The sequence below is a fragment of the Meles meles genome, chromosome 11, assembly GCF_922984935.1.
Source record: "Meles meles chromosome 11, mMelMel3.1 paternal haplotype, whole genome shotgun sequence".
Taxonomy (NCBI): Eukaryota; Metazoa; Chordata; class Mammalia; order Carnivora; family Mustelidae; genus Meles; species Meles meles.
Genome location: NC_060076.1, coordinates 12,215,698 through 12,240,032, shown reverse-complemented (window position 1 = coordinate 12,240,032; position 24,335 = coordinate 12,215,698). Strand labels below are relative to the sequence as shown.

The 24,335-nt window shown below is 39.4% G+C and overlaps 1 protein-coding gene across 1 annotated transcript in view; it reads left to right on the top strand.

Moving 5' to 3' along the window:
- LOC123952539 (olfactory receptor 1J4-like) overlaps positions 1-24,335 on the top strand; it is a 36,678-nt gene that overhangs the window by 10,909 nt on the left and 1,434 nt on the right.

Here is a 24,335-nt window from a genome sequence, read left to right as displayed (position 1 = left end):
CCATCTCAGAAAGCAGAGATGTCCTGACTCAAGGGACAAGGACTCGATTGTGAAAGCCCAGGCAGCATCTCCTGAGTCCAAGCTCTGCTCCGTTGGCCTCTAGAGTCCTTGTTAGGCTGAAGAAGTGTGGTGTGATAGATCTCTCAAGGGAGCTGCTCCTGTGATTGTTCAAAGCAGAGTAAGCAGACTGGGAATCACACCCATCAGGGCTGACTCCAAGGGACAGGGGAGCTCTGAGGCTTCCTGTCTCCATGTGGAAACTCATGCCAGAGCTTCTTAACCTCAGTGCAACATCTCAAGGGTGTGTTTCAGTTTTCCCAATTCTGGGTTATCAAGGGTGAACAAGTATTTATGTGGGTGAATATTATTATGTTTGGGGAGTCATGTATGGACCTGGTATATTCTAGAACTGGGGAGGTTGCAGTTTTCAGGGGATTCAGGAAGGGTAGATCAGTGGTGTTTGGTATGTTCCAGTATGTTGGCAGACGTGTGGATTCAAAATTTTCTATGTGGGCTTAGGTTAATGTCAGTTTATATATGTTTAAAGTACAGGATAGAGCAACAGTTATTGTCATATTTAGCAAAAGGACTTTGGAAAAATATTGTATGTGTTTTCAGAGTTTAGGCTCAGTGTGGTCTTTTAAGAGTTATGGTTGAAGAAAGAAGATATTCAATAGAATTCCTATCTCACCAGTAAGTTTGTTGCTTTTAGCATGTTACTTATTGTCTGTTAGTCTGAATTTCTTCATCATGATATACAATATTCTCTACATAAAACCTAAAAGGAAATGTTCTTTCTGATTTTCAGAAATCAGAAATCTCTTTCTCTTTCAGAAATCTTTCTGATTTTCAGATGATTTTTTCATCTGAAAAACGAGGATAACAACTATTCTTGGCACTGAAATCAGAAAGAACATTTCCTTTTAGGTTTTTTTTTTTTTTGACTCTTTTTTTAAATTTTTTTATTTTTTATTTATTTATTTTTTTTTTAAATTTAATTAATTAATTTATTTTTATTTGCTTATTTACAGCATAACAGTGTTCATTGTTTTGGCATCACACCCAGTGCTCCATGCAGTACGTGCCCTCCCTATTACCCACCACCTGGTTCCTCAACCTCCCACCCCACCCCACCCCCTCCCACCGCCCCTTCATAACCCTCTGGTTGTTTTTCAGAGTCCATAGTCTCTCATGGTTCATCTCCCCTTCCAGTTTCCCTCAACTCCCTCTCCTCTCCATCTCCCCATGTCCTCCATGTTCTTTGTTATGCTCCACAAATAAGTGAGACCATATGATACTTGACTCTCTCTGCTTGACTTATTTCGCTCAGCATAATTTCTTCCAGTCCTGTCCATGTTGCTACAAAAGTTGGGTATTCGTCCTTTCGGATGGAGGCATAATACTCCATTGTGTATATGGACCACATCTTCCTTATCCATTCATCCGTTGAAGGGCATCTTGCTTCTTTCCACAGTTTGGCAACCGTAGCCATTGCTGCAATAAACATTGGGGTACAGATGGCCCTTCTTTTCACTACATCTGTATCTTTGGGGTAAATACCCAGCAGTTCAATTGCAGGGTCATAGGGAAGCTCTATTCTTAATTTCTTCAGGAATCTCCACACTGTTCTCCAAAGTGGCTGCACTAACTTGCATTCCCACCAACAGTGTAAGAGGGTTCCCCTTTCTCCACATCCTCTCCAGCACACGTTGTTTCCTGTCTTGCTAATTTTGGCCATTCTAACTGGTGTTAGGTGGTATCTCAATGTTGTTTTAATTTGAATCTCCCTGATGGCTAGTGATGATGAACATTTTTTTATGTGTCTGATAGCCATTTGTATGTCTTCGTTGGAGAAGTGTCTGTTCATATCTTCTGCCCATTTTTTGATATGATTATCTGTTTTGTGTGTGTTGAGTTTGAGAAGTTCTTTGTAGATCCTGGATATCAACCTTTTGTCTGTACTGTCATTTACAAATATCTTCTCCCATTCCGTGGGTTGCCTCTTTGTTTTGTTGACTGTTTCCTTTGCTGTGCAGAAGCTTTTGATCTTGATGAAGTCCCAAAAGTTCATTTTTGCTTTTGTTTCCTTGGCCTTTGGAGACTTATCTTGAAAGAAGTTGCTGTGGCTGATATCGAAGAGGTTACTGCCTATGTTCTCCTCTAGGATTCTGATAGATTCCTGTCTCACGTTGAGGTCTTTTATCCATTTCGAGTTTATCTTTGTGAACGGTGTAAGAGAATGGTCGAGTTTCATTCTTCTACATATCGCTGTCCAGTTTTCCCAGCACCATTTATTGAAGAGACTGTCTTTTTTCCATTGAATATTTTTTCCTGTTTTGTCGAAGATTATTTGACCATAGAGTTGAGGGTCCATATCTGGGCTCTCCACTCTGTTCCACTGGTCTATGTGTCTGTTTTTATGCCAGTACCACGCTGTCTTGGTGACCACAGCTTTGTAGTAAAGCTTGAAATCGGGTAACGTGATGCCGCCAGTTTTGTTTTTGTTTTTCAACATTTCCTTAGCAATTCAGGGTCTCTTCTGACTCCATACAAATTTTAGGATTATTTGCTCCAGCTCTTTGAAAAATATCGGTGGAATTTTGATCAGAATGGCATTAAAAGTATAGATTGCTCTAGGCAGTATAGACATTTTAACAATGTTTATTCTTCCAATCCAAGAGCATGGAACAGTCTTCCATCTTTTTGTGTCTTCTTCCATTTCTTTCATGAGTGTTCTGTAGTTCCTCGAGTACAGGTCCTTTACTTCTTTGGTTAGGTTTATGCCCAGGTGTCTTATGGTTTTTGGTGCTATAGTAAATGGAATCGATTCTCTAATTTCCCTTTCTGTATTTTCATTGTTAGTGTATAAGAAAGCCACTGATTTCTGTACATTGACTTTGTATCCTGCCACGTTGCTGAATTGCTGTATGAGTTCTAGGAGTTTGGGGGTGGAGTCTTTGGGGTTTTCCATATAAAGAATCATGTCATCTGCGAAGAGAGAGAGTTTGACTTCTTCCTTGCCAATTTGGATACATTTTATTTCTCTTTGTTGTCTGATTGCCGTTGCTAGAACTTCTAATACTATGTTGAACAAGAGTGGTGAGAGTGGGCATCCTTGTCGTGTTCCTGATCTCAACGGGAAGGCTGCAAGCTTTTTCCCATTGAGGATGATATTTGCTGTGGGTCTTTCATAGATAGATTTTATGAAGTTCAGGAATGTTCCCTCTATCCCTATACTTTGAAGCGTTTTCATCAGGAACGGATGCTGGATTTTGTCAAATGCTTTTTCTGCATCAATTGAGAGGACCATGTGGTTCTTCTCTCTTCTCTTATTGATGTGTTCTATCACACTGATTGATTTGCGAATGTTGAACCAACCTTGCAAGCCAGGGATGAATCCCACCTGGTCATGGTGGATAATCTTTTGAATGTGCTGCTGGATCCTGTTTGCTAGGATCTTGTTGAGAATCTTTGCATCCATATTCATCAGTGATATTGGTCTGAAATTCTCCTTTTTGGTAGGGTCTTTGCCTGGTTTGGGGATCAGGGTAATGCTGGTTTCATAAAAAGAGTCTGGAAGTTTTCCTTCTGCTTCAATTTTTTGGAACAGCTTCAGGAGAATTGGTGTTATTTCTTCTTTGAAAGTTTGGTAGAATTCCCCAGGGAATCCGTCAGGTCCTGGGCTCTTGTTTTTTGGGAGGTTTTTGATCACTGCTTCAATCTCATTACTAGATATCGGTCTATTCAGGTTGTCAATTTCTTCCTGGTTCAATTTTGGGAGTTTGTAGCTTTCCAGGAATGCATCCATTTCATCTAGGTTGCTTAGCTTATTGGCATATAACTGTTGGTAATAATTTCTTTTTTTTTTTTTTAAATTTTATTTTTTATTTATTTGACAGAGAGAGATCACAAGTAGGCAGAGAGGCAGGCAGAGAGAGAGGAGGAAGCAGGCTCCCCGTGGAGCAGAGAGCCCGACGCGGGGCTCGATCTCAGGACCCCGAGATCATGACCTGAGCCGAAGGCAGCGGCTTAATCCACTGAGCCACATGATTGTTTCTATTTCCTTGGTGTTAGTTGTGATCTCTCCCTTTTCATTCATAATTTTATTAATTTGGGCTTTCTCTCTTTTCTTTTGGATTAGTGTGGCCAATGGTTTATCGATCTTATTAATTCTTTCAAAAAACCAGCTTCTAGTTTCATTGATACGTTCTACTGTATCTCTCGTTTCTACCTCATTGATCTCTGCTCTAATCTTGATTATTTCCCTTCTTGCATGTGGAGTTGGTTTGATTTGTTGTTGATTCTCCAGTTCTTTAAGGTGTAGAGACAGCTGGTGTATTCTGGATTTTTCAATGTTTTTGAGGGAGGCTTGGATGGCTATGTATTTCCCCCTTAGAACCGCCTTTGCTGTATCCCATAGGTTCTGGACCGAGGTGTCTTCATTCTCATTGGTTTCCATGAATTGTTTAAGTTCGTCTTTGATCTCCTGGTTGATCCAAGCATTCTTAAGCAAGGTGGTCTTTAGCTTCCAGGTGTTTGAGTTCCTTCTGAAATTTTCCTTGTGATGGAGCTCCAGTTTCAAAGCATTGTGATCTGAGAATATGCAGGGAATAATGTCAGTCTTTTGGTATCGGTTGAGTCCTGCTTTGTGACCCAGTATGTGGTCTATTCTGGAGAAGGTTCCATGTGCACTTGAGAAGAATGAGTATTCTGTTGTTTTAGCGTGGAATGTTCTGTATATGTCTATGAGGTCCATCTGGTCCAATGTTTCATTCAATGCTCTTATTTCTTTATTAATTTTCTGCTTCGATGATCTGTCTATTTCTGAGAGAGGCGTATTAAGATCTCCTACTATTATTGTATTCATATCAATATGGCTCTTTATCTTGATTAATAGTTTTCTTACGTAATTGGGTGCTCCCATATTGGGGGCATAGATATTCACAATTGTTAGATCGTCTTGGCGGATAGTCCCTTTAAGAATTATGTAGTGTCCTTCTGTATCTCTGACTACAGTCTTTAGTTTAAAATCTAATTTATCTGATATGAGAATTGCTACTCCGGCCTTCTTTTGAGGCCCATTGGCATGAAAGATGCTTCTCCATCCCTTCACTTTCAGTCTGGGTGCATCCTTAGGTTCAAAATGGGTCTCTTGTAGACAACATATGGATGGGTCCTGTCGTTTTATCCAATCTGCAACCCTGTGTCGTTTTATGGGCGCATTTAGGCCATTCACATTGAGAGTGATTATTGAGAGGTAGGTTTTTATTGACATCGTGTTGCCTTTGAAGTCTTTCTGTCTATAGATTGTTTCTATATTTCTGTTCAATGATATTCTTAGGATTTTTTCTCTTTTATAGGACCCCCCTTAATATTTCCTGCAGTGTCGGCTTGGTGGTTGCATAGTCTTTTAAGCCTTGCCGGTCTTGGAAACTCTTTATCTCTCCATCCATTTTAAATGTCAGTCTTGCTGGATAGAGTATTCTTGGTTGCATGTTCTTCTCATTTAGTACTCTGAATATATTTTGCCAGCCCTTCCTGGCTTTCCAGGTCTCTGTGGAAAGGTCTGACGTTATTCTAATGGGCTTTCCTCTGTATGTAAGAAGCTTCTTTGTCCTAGCTGCTTTTAAGAGGGTCTCTCTTGAAACATAATTCCCCATTTTAACTATAAGGTGCCGTGAGGACTTTCGAGAATCTAAAATCTTGGGAGGAGATCTTTCTGCCTCTAGTACATGAACATTGTTTCCATTCGTGAGATTGGGAAAATTTTCATAGACAACTTCTTCCACTCTATCTTCTAGACTTCTTTCTTTTTCTTCCCCTTCAGGGATTCCAATAATTCTGACGTTGGAACGTTTCATGGCATCGTTTATTTCCCTGATTCTGTTTTCGTGGCTTCTGAGCTGTTTGTTCCAGGCTTCCTCCTGATCCTTTCTCTCTATCTGTTTGTCCTCCAGATCACTAATTCTATCTTCTGTCTCAGTTACCCTAGCTTTTAGAGAATTTAGATTGGACTGGAACTCATTGAGAGCATTTTGAACATCATCCCTGGTGGCTTTCAGTTCTGCCCTAACATTGTGAACATCATCCCTGGTGGCTTTCAGTTCTGCCCTAATCAATTCTGTTTGGTCATCCATGGCTTTCTCCAACCTAGCTATTGCCTGGATAATTGTTAGTCTGAATTCCTTTTCTGACATATTGTCTATGTCGATAGCCATTAGTTCTGTTGCAGAAGGCCCATCCTCTGTATTTTTCTTCTGTTGGGTATTCCTCCTCCTAGTCATTTTGGTAAGAGATGACTAAACAGATGCAGCTGGACTTATCGACTGTGGTGCAGTCAATGTGCACCCTGGAACGCTTCTGTGCAATCAGGATTCCCCACCCAAATGAGAGAAAAAAGAAAAGAAAAAGAAATAGAGAAGAAGAAAGAAAAAAAAGGGGGAAAGAAAAAAGGAAGAAAAAAAAAAGAGAGAGAGAGATAGGAAAAAAAGGGAAGATATAAGAGAAGGCTCAGCCCAAATGGGCCACAAGGTAAGATTTGTGGAGTATACAAACAAAAACAGACAGACAAAGAGTGATAAAAGTATATGACAAGAGAAAAAAATATGTATATATAAGCAAAAAAAAGGGAAAAACCTCCTCAGAAAGAACCCCAAGTATAAGATTTATATATTGTCAGGACAGACACAAATTCACAGAAACACTGACAGAAGGAAAAATTGGGAGAATGGTTATAGATTCTCAGTGTGGGTGAGGAAGGTTATTTTGATTCTTCCTGAAGGTATCTTGATGTTTTTGTTAAGGGACTCAACTTTCCTAAGTTACAGGGGGATTAGAAACTGGTTTGCCTATAGGGGTAGCATTGATTGGGGAAAGGGGGTTACCTTGAAGTTTAACTCTATATGTATAGTAGAAAATAAAAATTAAAAAAGATTGGGAGAGGGGGTGCGGGCTATGGACATTGGGGAGGGGAGGCGAACCATAAGAGACTATGGACTCTGAAAAACAACCTGAGGGTTTTGAAGGGTCAGGGGTGGGAGGTTGGGGGAACAGGTGGTGGGTGATGGGGAGGGCACGTTTTGCATGGAGCACTGGGTGTTGTGCAAAAAGAATGAATACTGTTACGCTGAAAAAAAATAAATAAATAAAAAGGGAAAAAAAAAAAAAAAAAAGAATAAACTAGACTAAACTAAGTTAAAATTAAAAAAAATAGAAAAACAAAAGAAAAACACGGGTGTATGTATCAAAAATTTCAGGTTAGAAGGTTATTAAAGAATTTGATGTACTGGACATTTCAGTGTGATGGTAAATAGGTTAAAAAATTATCTGTATGTATAAAAAAAAAGAACCAGAATATTGGTAAAGAGTTAAAAATAAAAGTTGTATTTATGAAGTAGTGGTGGTTGTTCTCTTGTAGTCTTTTTTTTTTTTTTCCTTCCTTCCTGGTTGGTTTTCTGGGGGAGGGGCCTGCCACGTGGGTTTTCAGACAATGATGTTCCCTGAGTTAGGTCCTCCAGCTCCCCTCAAGGGGGTGAGCTCTTTTTTTTTCAGGAAACTGTTTTTTTTTTTTTCAGCCTTTTGTTCTCTGGGGGTTTTTATGTTCTTTCATCTGCTTTCTCTCGCCTTGACAGCTTTTGATGGTTTTTGGAGGTTTAGAGGAGAGCAAACAGCACCCCAACCTCCCTCTCAGAGAGAAGCCTCAGACTGTTTTGCAAAAGCTGCTGGCAGAGTTGGTTCTGGGTCACTGTCCCTGGGGATGCAGGGGCTCCTCGTTGTGCCCAAAACCAGGGCAGCTGTGGCTGTCTAGGCAGCTCCAGACCGCCAGAGAGGTTCCGAGCAGAGATCGCGCACTGAAATTTTCCCGCTGTCCCGGGCTGGGAATGTCTGGTTTTTCCTGCTGCCAGAGCTCCAGGCTAGCGCCTATGAGCACCTTTCCCAAGGGAGGGTGTGGGACGCGCGCGTTTCAGGATTGCCGTCAGGCCAGGCTCCCAGCCCCTCACGGGAGACAGACCCCACTCGTTCTCAGGCGCGCTGGCGTTCAGGTGCACTCGCGGCTCAGGGACCGAGACCTGATTTCTCCGCCGCACTCTCTCTGGCTCCGCGCCAGGGGAGGCTGTCCTGGGTCCGGGGACTTAGGTCCCTGACCCTAACCGCCCAGGTTCCCACTATTACCCCCCCGCCACCGCGATCCTTTGCTGTTTGTTTTTTGAGTGCTTTCAACCAGACTCCAAGTTAATGCTGGTCCCCAGACGCAGAGCACTCTCGTGTTGGGGTGTTACTTTCCAATCGGTCACCTCTGGTGGCTCCCTCCCCCTTTTGTTTATCTTCCGATATCAGTCCGATGCTCCCAGTCTGCTTTACCTGCCACTGGCATCTTCTGCTCCAGTAGAGATCCAGACGTGTATAGTTCTGATCTCAGGCTGATTTCATGGGTGGTCGGAGTTCTTTGGTAGGTAATCAGCTCACTTTAGGGTACAGGTTGAAATGGTGCCTCCTCCTACTTCCCCGCCATCTTGCTCCCCCCTCCTTTTAGGTTTTATGTAGAGAATATTGTATATCATGATAAGCGTCATCCATAACAATGTATAGGAAATAAAACATATTCTATTATTGCCCTCAGTGTAAAACACTGTCTCACATAATATATCAGTCTATTTCCTTAGCTTTTAGATGAATATTTATATTTTAAGAGCAACCAACAACATAATAAAAAGTCACACACACACAAAAATGCATGTGTCCCCTGGGAGGACATAGATTAGGTTACCCTTAAAAAACAAAAAAGAGTAAATAATACAGAGACAGAAAGTTTTGTGTTAGAGTTCTGCCTATTCGTGTGACTAGCTTTTTAAAAAAAATTTATTTTGTTATGATAGACACCACACAATAACATCATTAGTTTTTGATGTAGTGTTCCATGATTCATAGTTTCAGTATAACATCCAGTGCTCCATGCAATACATGCCCTACTTAATACCCATTACCTGGTTAACACATCCCCCACCCCTCCCTCCTCTGAAACCCTCTGTTTACCAGAGTCCATAGTCTCTTATGGTTCATCTCTCTCCTCAGATTTCCGCTTCCTTCTCATAATGTCCTCCATGCTATTCTTTATGTTCCACAAATAAGTGAAACCATATGATAATTGTTTTTCTCTGCTTGAATTATTTCACTTAGCACAATCCCCTCCAGTTCCACCCATGTCAGTGCAAATGGTGGGTATTCATCCCTTCTGATGACTGAATAATATTCCATTGTATATATGGACCACATCTTCTTTATCCATTTGTCTATCTAGGCTCTTTCCACAGTTTGGCTATCGTGGACTTTGCTGCTATGAACATTGGGGTGCATGTGGCCCTTCTTTTCACTACATCTGTATCTTTCGGGTAAATACCCAGTAATACAATTGCAGCATCATAGGGTCACTCTATTTTTAACTTTTTGAGGAACCTTCACACTGTTTTCCAGAGTGGCTGCACCAACCTGCATTCCCACCAACAGTATAAGAGGGTTCCTCTTTCTCCACAACCTTTCCAACATTTATTGTTTCTTGCCTTTTCAATTTTTGCCATTCTAACTGGTGTAAAGTGGTATCTCAATGTGGTTTTGATTTGAATTTCCCTGATGGCTAATGATGTTAAACATTTATTCATGTGTCTGTTACCCATTCATATGTCTTCTTTGGAGAAGTGTCTGTTCATGTCCTTTGGCCATTTTTTGACTTGATTATCTGTTTTTTGGGTGTTGGGTTTGAGGAGTTCTTTATAGATCTTGGATATCAGCCCTTTTTCTGTAGTGTCATTTGTAAATATTGTCTCCCATTCCATGTGTTGCCTCTTTGTTTTGTTGACTGTTTCCTTTGCTGTGCAGAAGCTTTTATCTTGATGAAGTCCTAAAATTTCATCTTTACTTTTGTTTCCCTTGCCTCTGGAGATGTGTCTTGAAAGAGGTTGCTGTGGCCAATGTTGAAGAGGTTATTGCCTATGTTCTTCTCTAGGATTTTGATGGATTCCTATCTCACATTGAGGTTTCATCCATTTACAGTTTACGTCTGTGCTTTCTATAAGAGATTATTCCTTCATTCAACTTCCTAACTTCCTTCCTTTTTCCCTTCCTTCCTTCCTCCCTTCTTGTTTTTTTTCCAGCTTTATTGAGATATAACTGACATAGAACATTGTATAAGTTTAAAGTGTAGAGTGCAATAATTTTATGTATGTACAGTTTACAAAATTATCACAGTCATATTAAATGCAACATCCATGACCTCACAAGTTATAACATTTTTTGTGCAGTTAGAACTTTTAAAATCTACTCTCTTAGCAACTTTCAAATATACAATACAATCTTATTATCTACAGTCATCATGCTGTAAGTTATATCCCCAGAACTTACTATTCTTATAGCTGGAAATTTGTACTCTTCGAGTGCTTTCATCCATTCTCCCACCCTGTCTCCTTGCTCCTGGAAACCACCCATCTAGTCTCTGTTTCTCTGAGTTCTGTTTTTGTTTGTTTGTTTCTTTTTAGATTCCACATAGAAGTGAGACCACACCATATTTGTCTTTCTCTAACTGCACTTAGTATAATGTCCTCAAGGTCCATCCATGTTGCAAATGGCAAGATTTCCTTCTTTTTTATGGCTGAATAATATTCCCTTATATTTCCAATTTTCATTATCCACTCATCCATTGATAAATATTTAGGTTTTTTCCATGTCTTGACTATTTAAATACAGCTATAATGAACATAAATATGCAGATATCTCTTCAAGATAGTGATTTCATTTCTTTTGGGTGTATATACCCAGCATGGGATTGCTGGATCATATGATGGTTCTATTTTTAATTTTTTAAAAGATTTTATTTATTTATTTGACCCAGAGAGAGAGATCACAAGTAGGCAGAGAGGCAGGTATAGAGAGAGGGGGAAGCACACTCCCTGCTGAGCAAAGAGCCTGATGCAGGACTTGATCCCAAGACCCTGAGATCACGACCCAAGCCAAAGACAGAGGCTCAACACACTGAGCCACTCAGGCGCCCTATTTTTAATTTTTTGAGAAACCTCCAAACTGTTTTCCATAATGACTGCACTGTTTTCCATAGTGACTGCACACTGCACAAGGGTCCCTTTTGTCTACATCTGCTTCAGCATTTGTTGTCTCTTGCTTTCTTGATAATAACCATTATCACAGGTGTGAGGTGATAACTCACTGTGTTTTTAAAAAATTTTTTTAATTTTTAATTTTTTTTCAAGTTTTTAATCTAAATTCCAGTTAGTTAACATGCAATGTATTACTAGTTTCAGGTATAGAATTTAGTGATTCAACACTTACCTAGCACACCCAGTTCTCACCACAACAAGTGCACTCCTGAATACACATCACCCATTTTAACCCCCCCCCCCCACCGTCCTCCTTCCCTTCAGTAACCCTCTTAACTCTATAGTTAAGAGTCTGTTTCCTGGTTTGTTTCTCTTCCCACCCTATGTTCATCTATTTCGTCTCTTAAATTCCACATGTGAGTGAAATATGGTCTTCATCTTTCTCTGACTTATTTTGCTTAGAGATTTAACATTCTCTAGCTCCATCCATGTCTTTGCAAATGGCAAGATTCATTCTTTTTGATTACTGAGTAATATTATTCACACACACACACACATACACACACACATACACACACTCCATTCATCAGTTGATGGACATTTGGGCTCTTTCCATAATTTGGCTATTTGGGATGATGTTGCTATAAACATCAGAATGGATGTATCCCTTTGAATCGGTATTTTTGTATCTTTTGGGTAAATATCTAGTAGTTCAGTTGCCAGATTATAGGGCTGTTCTATTTTTAATTTTTTGAAGAAACTTCATATTGTTTTCCAAAGTGTCTGTACCAGTCTGCATTCCGACTAACAGTCTATGAGGCTTCCCCTTTGTCTATATCTTTGTCAACTACTTTTATTTCCTGTGTTGTTAATTTTAGCAATTCTGACCAGTGTGAGGTGATACCTCATTGTCACCCTGATGATGAGTGATGTGGAGCATCTTTTAATGTGTCTGTGGCCATCTGTACGTCTTCTTTGGAAAATGTCTATTCATATCTTCTGCACAGTTTTTGATCTGGATTATTTTGGCGGGGGTGTTGAGTTTTAAAGTTTTTTAAAATGTATTTTGGATACTAACCCTTTATCAGAATGCCATTTGCAAATATCTTTTCCTCTTAGTTTTGTTGATTGTTTCCTTCACTGGGTAGAAGCTTTCTATTTTGATGAAGTCCCAATAGTTTATTTTTGTTTTTGTTTCCCTTGCCTCAGGAGATGTATCTAGTAGAAGTTGCTCTGGCCAGTGTCAAAGAGGTTTCTGCCAGTGTATTCCTCTAGGATCTTGATGGTTTCCTGTCTTACATTTGGGTCTTTCTTTCATTTTGAATTTATTCTTGTGTATGGTGTCAGAAAGAGGTCCAGTTTCATTCTTTGGCATGTTGCTGTCCATTTTCCCAAGACCATTTGTTGAAGAGACTGTCTTTTTTCCAATGGATATTCTTACCTGCTTTGTTGAAGAATAATTGACCATATAGTTGTGGGTTCATTTCTGGGTTTTCTTCATTGTGTTTTTGACTTACAATTCCCTGGTGGTTAGAGATGTTTAGTATCTATTCATGTGCCTTTTGGCCATTTGGATTATTTCCTTGAAAAAAATGTATTTTCAGGTCCTTTGCCTGCTTTTTTAGTTTTGCTATTGAGTTGTATGTGTTCCATGTGTATTTTGGATATTAACCTTTCATCAGATATGTGGTTTGCAATAACTTTGTCCCATGTTGGATGTTATCTTCTCATTTTTTATTGTTCCTTTTATGTACAGAAGCATTTTAGTTTTATGTAGTTCCAGTTGTTAATTTTCTATTTTTTTTTAAATTTATTTATTTATTTTCTCAGTGTAACAGTATTCATTGTTTTTGCACAACACCCAGTGCTCCATGCAATACATGTCCTCCCTATTACCCACCACCTGGTTCCCCCAACGTCCCACCCCCGTCCCTTCAAAACCCTCAGGTTGTTTTTCAGTGTCAATAGTCTCTTATGATTTGCCTCCCCTTCCAATTTCCCTCAAATTCCTTCTCCTCTCCATCTCCCAATGTCCTCCATGTAATTTGTTATGCTCCACAAATAAGTGAAACCAAATGATACTTGACTCTCTCTGCTTGAATTATTTCACTCAGCATAATCACTTCCAGTCCCGTCCACGTTGCTACAAAAGTTGGGTATTCATCCTTTCTTTTTCTTTTATTTTTTAATAAACATATAATGTATTTTTTCCCTACTGGTACAGGTCTGTGAATCACCAGGTTTACACACTTCACAGTACTCACCATAGCACATACCCTCCCCAATGACCATAACCCCCTCCCCCTCTCCCAACCCCACCTCTCCTCAGCAACCCCCATTTGTTTTGTGAGACTAAGAGTCATTTATGGTTTATCTCCCACCCAATCCCATCTTGTTTCATTTATTCTTCTCCTATCCCCCAACCCCCCATGTTGCATCTCCATGTCCTCATATCAGGGAGATCATATGATAGTTGTCTTTCTCCAATTTACTTATTTCACTAAGCATGATACGCTCTAGTTCCATCCACGTCGTCGCAAATGGCAAGATTTCATTTCTTTTGATGGCTGCATAGCATTCCATTGTGTATATATACCACTTCTTCTGTATCCATTCATCTGTTGATGGACATCTAGGTTCTTTCCATAGTTTGGCTATTGTAGACATTGCTGCTATAAATATTTGGGTACACGTGCCCCTTTGGATCACTATGTTTGTATCTTTAGGGTAAATACCCAGTAGTGCAATTGCTGGGTCATATGGTAGTTCTATTTTCAACATTTTGAGGAACCTCCATGCTGTTTTCCAGAGTGGTTGCACCAGCTTGCATTCCCACCAACAGTGGAGGAGGGTTCCCCTTTCTCCGCATCCTCGCCAGCACCTGTCATTTCCTGACTTGTTAATTTTAGCCATTCTGACTGGTGTGAGGTGATATCTCATTGTGGTTTTTGATTTGTATTTCCCTGATGCCGAGTGACATGGAGCACTTTTTCATGTGTCTGTTGGCCATCTGGATGTCTTCTTTGCAGAAATGTCTGTTCATGTCCTCTGCCCATTTCTTGATTGGACTGTTTGTTCTTTGGGTGTTGAGTTTGCTAAGTTCCTTATAGATTTTGGATACTAGCCCTTTATCTGATATGTCGTTTGCGAATATCTTCTCCCATTCTGTCAGTTGTCTTTTGGTTTTGTTAACTGTTTCCTTTGCTGTGCAAAAGCTTTTGATCTTGATGAAATCCCAATAGTTCATTTTTGCCCTTGCTTCTCTTGCCTTTGCCGATGTTCCTAGGAAGATGTTGCTGCGGCTGGGGTCAAAGAAGCTGCTGCCTGCGTTCTCCTCAAGGATTTTGATGGATTCCTTTCTCACATTGAGGTCCTTCATCCATTTGGAGTCTATTTTCGTGTGTGGTGTAAGGAAGTGGTCCAATTTCATTTTTCTGCATGTGGCTGTCCAATTTTCCCAGCACCATTTATTGAAGAGGCTGTCTTTTTCCATTGGACATTCTTTCCTGCTTTGTCGAAGATTAGTTGACCATAGAGTTGGGGGTCTATTTCTGGGCTCTCTATTCTGTTCCATTGATCTATGTGTCTGTTTTTGTGCCAGTACCATGCTGTCTTGATGATGACAGCTTTGTAATAGAGCTTGAAGTCCGGAATTGTGATGCCACCAACTTTGGCTTTCTTTTTCAATATTCCTTTGGCTATTCGAGGTCTTTTCTGGTTCCATATAAATATTAGGATTATTTGTTCCATTTCTTTGAAAAAAATGGATGGTATTTTGATAGGGATTGCATTAAATGTGTAGATTGCTTTAGGTAGCATAGACATTTTCACAATATTTTTCTTCCAATCCAGGAACCTTTTTCCATTTCTTTGTGTCTTCCTCAATTTCTTTCATGAGTACTTTATAGTTTTCTGCGTATAGATTCTTAGCCTCTTTGGTGAGGTTTATTCCTAGGTATCTTATAGTTTTGGGTGCAATTGTAAATGGGATTGACTCCTTAATTTCTCTTTCTTCTGTCTTGTTGTTGGTGTACAGAAATGCAACTGATTTCTGTGCATTGATTTTATATCCTGACACTTTACTGAATTCCTGTACAAGTTCTAGCAGTTTTGGAGTGGAGTCTTCTGGGTTTTCCACATATAGTATCATATCATCTGAGAAGAGTGATAGTTTGATTTCTTCTTTGCTGATTTGGATGCCTTTAATTTCTTTTTGTTGTCTGATGGCTGAGGCTAGAACTTCTAGTACTATGTTGAAGAGCAGTGGTAATAATGGACATCCCTGCTGTGTTCCTGACCTTAACGGAAAAGCTTTCATTTTTTCTCCATTGAGAATGATATTTGTGGTGGGTTTTTCATAAATGGCTTTGATAATATTGAGGTATGTGCTCTCTATCCCTACACTTTGAAGAGTTTTGATCAGGAAGGAATGCTGTATTTGGCAAATGCTTTTTCAGCATCTATGGAGAGTATCATATGGTTCTTGTTCTTTCTTTTATTAATGTGTTGTATCACATTGATTGATTTGCGGATGTTGAACCAACCCTGCAGCTCTGGAATAAGTCCCACTTGATCGTGGTGAATAATCCTTTTAATGTACTGTTGAATCCTATTGTCTAGTATCTTGGTGAGAATTTTTGCATCTGTGTTCATATAGGATATTGGTCTGTAGTTCTCCTTTTTGGTGGGATCCTTGTCTGGTTTTGGGATCAAAGTGATGTTGGCCTCATAAAATGAGTTTGGAAGTTTTCCTTCCATTTCTATTTTTTGGAACAGTTTCAGGAGAATAGGAATTAGTTCTTCTTTAAATGTTTGGTAGAATTCCCCCTGGGAAGCCGTCTGGCCCTGGGCTTTTGTTTGTTTGGAGATTTTTGATGACTGTTTCAATCTCCTTACTGGTTATGGGCCTGTTCAGGTTTTCTATTTCTTCCTGGTTCAGTTGTGGTAGTTTATATGTCTCTAGGAATGCATCCATTTCTTCCAGATTGTCCAATTTGTTGGCGTAGAGTTGCTCATAGTATGTTCTTATAATTGTCTGTATTTCTTTGGTGTTAGTTGTGATCTCTCCTCTTTCATTCATGATTTTATTTATTTGGGTCCTTTCTCTTTTCTTTTTGGTAAGTCTGGCCAGGGGTTTATCAATCTTATTGATTCTTTCAAAGAACCAGCTCCTAGTTTCATTGATTTTTTCTATTGTTTTTTTGGTTTCTATTTCATTGATTTCTGCTCTGATCTTTATGATTTCTCTTCTCCTGCTGGTTTAAGGTTTCTTTCTTGTTCTTTCTCCAGCTCCTTTAGGTGTAGGGTTAGGTTGTGTACTTGAGACCTTTCTTGTTTCTTGAGAAAGGCTTGTACCGCTATATATTTTCCTCTCAGGACTGCCTTTGCTGTGTCCCACAGATTTTGAACCGTTGTGTTTTCATTATCATTTGTTTCCATGAATTTTTTCAATTCTTCTTTAATTTCCTGGTTGACCCATTCATTCTTTAGAAGGATGCTGTTTAGTCTCCATGTATTTGGGTTCTTTCCAGCTTTCCTCTTGTGATTGAGTTCTAGCTTCAGAGCGTTGTGGTCTGAAAATATGCAGGGAATGATCCTAATCTTTTGATACCGGTTGAGACCTGATTTGTGACCCAGGATGTGATCTATTCTGGAGAAGGTTCCATGTGCACTAGAGTAGAATGTGTATTCTGTTGCTTTGGGATGAAATGTTCTGAATAGATCTGTGATGTCCATCTGGTCCAGTGTGTCATTTAAGGCCTTTATTCCCTTGTTGATCTTTTGCTTGGATGATCTGTCCATTTCAGTGAGGGGAGTGTTAAAGTCCCCTACTATTATTGTATTATTATCGATGTGTTTCTTTGATTTTGTTATTAATTGGTTGATATAGTTGGCTGCTCCCACGTTAGGGGCATAGATATTTAAAACTGTTAGATCTTCTTGTTGGACAGACCCTTTGAATAGGATATATTGTCCTTCCTCATCTCTTATTATAGTCTTTGGCTTAAAATCTAATTGATCTGATATAAGGATTGCCACTCCAGCTTTCTTCTGATGCCCATTAGCATGGTAAATTGTTTTCGACCCCCTCACTTTATATCTGGAGGTGTCTTCGTGTCTAAAATGAGTTTCTTGTAGGCAACATATTGATGGGTTTTGTTTTTTTATCCATTCTGATACCCTGTGTCTTTTGATTGGGACATTTAGCCCATTAACATTCAGGGTAACTATTGAGAGATATGAATTTAGTGCCATTATTAGCCTGTAAGGTGACTGCTACTGTATATTGTCTCTGTACCTTTCTGATCTACTACTTTTAGGCTCTCTCTTTGCTTAGAGGACCCCTTTCAATATTTCCTGTAGGGCTGGTTTGGTGTTTGCAAATTCTTTTAGTTTTTGTTTGTCCTGGAAGCTTTTGATCTCTCCTTCTATTTTCAATGATAGCCTAGTTGGATAGAGTATTCTTGGCTCCATGTTTTTCTTGTTGAGTGCTCTAAATATATCATGCCATCTCTTTCTGGCCTGCCAGGTCTCTGTGGATAAGTCTGCTGCCAATCTAATATTTTTATCATTGTATGTTTCAGACTTCTTTTCCTGGGCTGCTTTCAGGATTTTCTCTTTGTCACTAAGACTTGTAAACTTTACTATTATGTGACGGGGTGTGGACCTATTCTTGTTGACTTTGAGGGGGGTTCTCTGCACCTCCTGGATTTTGATGCTTGTTCCCTTTGCCATATTAGGGAAATTCTCTCCAATAATTCTCTCCAATAGACCTTCTGCTCCCCTCTCTCTTTCTTCTTCTTCTGGAATCCCAATTATTCTAATGTTGTTTCGTCTTATGGTATCATTTATCTCTCGAATTCTCCCCTTGTGGTCCAGTAGCTGTTTGCCCCTCTTTTGCTCAGCTTCTTTATTCTCTGTCATTTGGTCTTCTATATCACTAATTCTTTCTTCTGCCTCATTTATCCTCGCAGTGAGAGCCTTTTTTTTTTTTTTTGCCAAGTGAGCTACACTCCGACACCCCTGATCCTTCTGTGACCCTGCTGACCTGGTGCCACGCTGACCCACGTGGGCTTCACCCTGGTTTAGCCTCTGGAGCAATGTCCCTTGGTGTAATAGACTTTTAAAAGTCCTGATTTTGTGCTGCATTGCTCCACCGCTTGCCAGGAGTTGGCCCCACCCCCCACGGTCTATCTTCCTGTCATTTTAGATTCACTTCTCCGCCAGTCCTACCTTTCAGAAAGTGGTTGATTTTCTGTTTCTAGAATGCTTATCTTCTTCTCTTCGATCTCCCATTGGATTTGTAGGTGCTTGCAATGTTTAGATAAGCTATCGAGCTGATCTCCTGCTACCTGATGTAGTTTCAGCCTGCTACTTCTCCGCCATCTTGACTCCTCCAACTTTTCTATTTTTTATTGTGCCTTATTTATTTATTTAATTTAAATTCAATTAGCCAACATATAATAGTACATCATTAGTCTTTGATGTAATGTTCGATGATTCATTAGTTGCATATAACATCCAGTGCTCATCACATCACATGCCCATCACCGAGTTACCCCATCTGCCACCCACCTTCCTTTTGCAACCCTAAGTATTTTTCCATTTGTTTATGTCTTCAATTTTTTAAAAATCAATATCTGATGGTTTTCAGCATGCATATCTTTCACGTCTTTGGTTACATTTATTCCAAACTATTTTATTGTCTAGTTATTGTAAGTGGTATTATTTTCTTTATTTCTTTATCAGATAATTTGTTGTTAGTGTATAGAAACACAAGAGATTCTTCTGTGTTGATTTTGTATCTGGAAACTTTACTGTATTCAGATTTATTATTTATAGTTGTTTGTAGAGTTTCAGGATGTTCTAAATATATGATTATATCATCTACTAATACAGACACTTTTACTTCTACTTTTTAAATTCTGATACGTTTTATTTCTTTTTCTTGCCTAATTGCTCTGGATAGGATTTCTGTACAATGCTGAATAGGAGTAATGAGAGAGGGCATCTTTGTCTTGATCCCAATCTTAGAAGAAAAGCTTTCAACCTCTGACCATTGAGTATGATGTTAGCTGCAGGCTTGTCAAATAGAGCATTTATTATGTTGAGAGATGTTCATTCTCTACACAATTTACTGAGTTTTTATCACAATGGAGTTTACATTTAATCAATTGATTTTTCTGAACCTACTGAGAGAATCAAATGATTTTTATCTTTTAGTCTATGAATCTGGTGAATCCCATATGGATTTACATATGTTGAACTATTCTTGCAGCCCAGGGATAAACCCTCTCCTCTCGTGGTGTATGATTCTTTTAATGTATTGTTGAAATAAATTTCCTCACACACTGTTTTTCCAATTTATTTATTTGTCTGTCTGTGTTTTTGTAGTTCACTAACCCTTAAGAGGATTATTCTGAAATATTTGTCAAACAGCTTATTATGTTATTTCTTTTGGTTAGTTATTAGAGCTTTATTAGTTTCCTTTGGTAGTGTCAGTTTTACCTGATTCTGCATGATCTTAATTCCTTGCCTTGGCATCTGTATATGTGAATAAGCAGTCTCTTCTTCTACACTTCACAGATTTGCTTTGGCAAGGACAGTCCTTCACTGGTCAGTTCAGCTTGGGTCTGTGGACAGGTCAGTTGGTAGCATCCTTGAGCAGGTGAGGTTTGCTATAATGGTCTTTATTGGATAAGGTCAGTGGGCTACAGTGGCTGGATAATTTATTTTTCTCATTTTTTTTAATGTGCCTACTGTGTTTATGGAAAATTCTAGAAGTGAACAAATCAGACAAAAATATTTTCCTTTTGTGGAGCTTATATTCTAGTGGGGAGACAGTGAAAATAAACTTAATATGTAAGTAAGTTTTGTGGTTTTTAAGTGACATAAACGGTAGTTTACAGAGAAACCAGGAATACAGGGTAGAGGCTGCAACTTTAAGTGGTGTTATGATGATTGGTTGGTGATATTTGAACAAAGAATTGAAGACAGCAGGGAACAGAGCCACTGAGATATTTGCAGGAAAATTATTTCAGGGAGCAGGTACAGCAACTGCAGCATTCTGAAGTTTGACAATGCCAGCTATGTCCAAGCAACAAAAAGATGCATCCCTGAAGGGCAGTGAGCATGAAGAAGAGCGGGAGGAGATATATTTAAATATGTGTGTGGGTTTTTTGTTTGTTTGTTTTTGATTTGGAGATATGATATAAAAAAGTCAACAGGGCCTAGGTCGTTTAGGCTTTGTGATTTGATTTTTACTGTGAATTATTTGTGTAGCCCTTGGAAACTTTTCAGCAGAAGAGTAACATGATTCAGCTTTAAAAAGGATCACTCTGGCTAGGAGCTACTGCAACAGTGCAGTTAAGAAAATGAAGCATGAGAGACTATGGAGTCTGAAAAACAACCTGAGGGTTTTGAAGGGGCGGGGGGTGGGAGGTTGGGGAAGCAGGTGGAGGGTAATAGAGAGGGCACGTATTGCATGGAGCACTGGGTGTGGTGCAAAAACAATGAGTACTGTTACGCTGAAAATAAATAAATAAATAAATAAAATAGCAAAAAAAAAACAACAAAGAAATAATCAGCTAGGATGGTAGCAGAGGAAGTAGTAAAAAAATTGGTGAATACTGGTTTTGGTTATAATTTGGAACCAACAAGAGTTGCTGATGAATTGAGAGTGTAAGAGAAAGGTAGGAATCAAGGATTCCTACATTAAAGAAAAGTTTTTATCTAAATTCCAGTTAGTTAAAATACAGTGTAATATTAGTTTCAGGTGTACAATATAGGGATTCAATGCATCCGCACAACACCTGGTGCTCATCACAACAAAGGTGCTCCTTAATCCCCATCACCTACTGAACCTGTCCCCCCACCCAGCTCTCCTCTGGTAGCTAAAAGATTCCTACATTTTGGTTTTAACAACATGGAGTTATCAGTAACTAAGATGTTAATGAAACAAATGTGTGAGCAGCTGAAGGTAATGAGTCTGTAAACCATGGCAAAAAAATAGCCAAAGTTTATTCAGGACTTACAAATGCCAGACAATATTCCAAATCCACTATGTGTTTTAACTCATTTAATCTCTTAGGGCAGGAATAAATTCTTACTATTAGATGGAAGAATTAATTAATCAGTTAATTCAATTATTCATTCAATAGCAATCCTATGGCAATAACAGTGATTCTAGATATCATTATCTTTTTTGGGAAGATAAAAGATAATGATCACAAGAGCTGATGTCTATTGTGCATTTATTATGTGTTTTAGCATGAAACATCTCATTTAATTTCAAGAATAACTTCTGTAGACAATGTACTTTTGTCCACACTTTACAGCTGATGTAACAGGGCTTAGGGGATTACTTTATGTGCTCAGGGCCAACAATTAATGTGTGGTATAGACCAGACTCAATTCTTCTGAGAAATGAGCCCGAGGACTCAATCTCCTTCCTCTACACTCTCTTGGAAAAGGTGAACCTTCATGCCCTGAAGTCTCTCCCAAGGGAGAGAGGGCACCTGCAAGACGTGAAGTTAAAGCTAGATTTCAGTGCTCATGGTAGCAAGTGGCGTGGGAGTTTGCAGGAGCCAGACTTACTCTTCCTGGACCATAATGTGCTGTTGGGAGAGGCTGACCCAGTGCACTGGCAACTCTGGCGATGGAGGCTGAATAAGCCTTTCCTACAACCCCCCCCCCGAAATATGTATGAACAAGGAGGAGCCCAGAGTGTCCCTGAGATCTGGGTCACCCTCTCAGTTGGCTCTAGCAGCTCAGTCCCTCTAGCCCCTAAACAGTCTCTTCCCCAAGGTCTGATAGGAATTGGTGGCCATTAGTCTGCTTTGATTCTTTCATTAGCCAGGAGCTTAGGGACTTCCCATGAGTCCTTTCTGGAGCTTGTAAAATGGTTATCTCCTGCCTGTTGCTCTGGAGCTCAAGGACAGTCACAAGAGCTCATGAGGTCATGGGCTCACAAAGGCTTTCTTCTTAATTTTTGGTCCCGTTGTTCTAAACAGAAGCTGAGGACTCAAGAAACTGTATTAGAAGGTTTCTGAGCTCACTAAGAAGTGGCACAGATCAGAGAGAGCTGGGAATTCTAGGTAGGCAAAGTGTGTCTCTGTGTCCAGAGTTCTACATATGTATGGGTCTGTGTGGTGTTTCCTTGCTTGTACAATGCAGATATAGGTATGTTTTGTTCATGAATTTTGTGTGTGTGTGTGTGTGTGTGTGTGTGTGTGTGTGTGTGTGTGTGTGAAAGAGAGAGAGAGAGAGAGATTGACTGCTGCTCTTATTCTTTTCCTCTCTTAGACAAGGGCATAGAAGCCTAAATAAGTGTTGCCCCTTTAAACAAGTGCAGGGCATCTGTGTCTGTGATCTGGGATCTCTTCAGTCCCTTTGAGATCAAGTATTTGCCCCTTCTCTTTCTATAACTCCCATATTTTCATCCTTGGACAGACATCATAGTTAAATGAGATTGTGTAGTCTGAAGAGAAACGCATGTGCTCCCCAATCTAGGGGAGAAGTTTCATGAATTTACTCATTAACAGCAATAGGTGAGAGGTCTTAAAATGTCACCTCAGTGTTTGATTACATGTAATATCACATTTTGTTTATAAGTCATATTTTATTTATTTTTTATGAGTCATATTTTATATGGTTCCAAATGTTTAGAGTGTGTTGTTGTTATTGTATGTTTCATGACTTATCTTAGGGTCCTCTGGTTCTTTTCTATGAACTCAACTACTTCTTTAACTGTGTTTCAATAGTGGTCATATGTATATTACTGCATTAGGCATGTGGGTTCACAAGCATTTCCAGTCCTGAACAGGTGTTATATACCAATGGGTATAAGCTCAGTGTCAGCAGTATGGTAGCCTGGGGCCCAATCTTCAGTCTGGCTCTTATATATTTTGTGATCTTAGGAAGTGACTTCATCTCTCTGAGCCTCAGATTCTTCACTGGCAAGGGAAAGGTAACTATTCTTACTTCATCATGCTATTTTAAGGATAAATGAGGCAATGCACACAAACCATTCAGCACTATGCCTGTAACATAATAGGCGGAATGGGAGGAATTTTTATTACCTTTCCCTGAATCTGATGTTTGTGTCATGAAGGTTCCTATTTCATCATTGTCTAGAGTAGGACAGGTAGAATTCTGAGAAAACAGATCCATCTAAAGCCTCTCTCTCATACTTCAAGGTCACAGTCTGACCTCCTTTCCATGGTTATAGGCCCAGCTGTCTCCATCTAAAGGTCCTGCCTGAATAAAGTTCCTGGTTGGTCCTGGCCCTCTTGTTTTCTTCTGATTTCTCAGTAAGGACTGACACAGGTTATGTCAGTGAGCAGGCATGCCTCCACATAAACGTCAAGTCACTTTCCTTCTTGGTAGCCATGAACTGAGATACTTTTTCCCTGAGCAAGGTTGTGGGTTTAAGGAGGACTCACTGTCTTGCTCTTACACTTGAGTGAGAATGTCAGTCTTGATTCTTTCCTCAAGGGTATGTGTTTTATCCTAACCTCTAGTCTAATGTCCAAATAGATAATAAATCTAGAATCTACTATCAAAGAGTAGAGTCAAGGTGGGTAAGTCAGTAATCTTTTTTGTTTCGGTTGTTATATCTATAAAATGATGGCATGAAGTTTGCCTTGTGCACTGAATGGTTCTTAAATATATACTTGCTGTTTTCAGAGAAGTCAAAGCATGTGAAAATCCTTTGTAAATTGTATAATCATGAGTGGTAAATTTTTCTTAGAGGGAGTTAAGGGCATTTTGGACAAAGGTAGTTGACACGTAACTTCTCTGGACATTCTAATGAGAGTATGATTTCTATGCAGAGTGGTTAAAAGTACGCACTCTGTCAGACATATGTTGTGATTCTATCTGTTGCACATAATTGTGTGTACCTTTGCACATTTAAATAATGTATATATTTGTTGTCTCACAGATAAAATGACTATAGTTACACCATTTGTTAGGACTATGGTGAGGTTCCGTTTGAAGGCACATGTAAAACACTTGAAATAGTTCTTGGTGCTATTCTTTTTTTTCTTTAAAGGTTTTTTATTTATTTATTTGACAGACAGAGATCACAAGTAGGCAGAGGGGCAGGCAAAGAGAGAGAGGAGGAAGCAGGCTCCCCGCAGAGCAGAGAGCCCGATGTGGGGCTCGATCCCAGGACCTTGGTGCTATTCTTAAGGTTGGTTTGGAAAAACTGGATTGGACACTTTTGGTAAC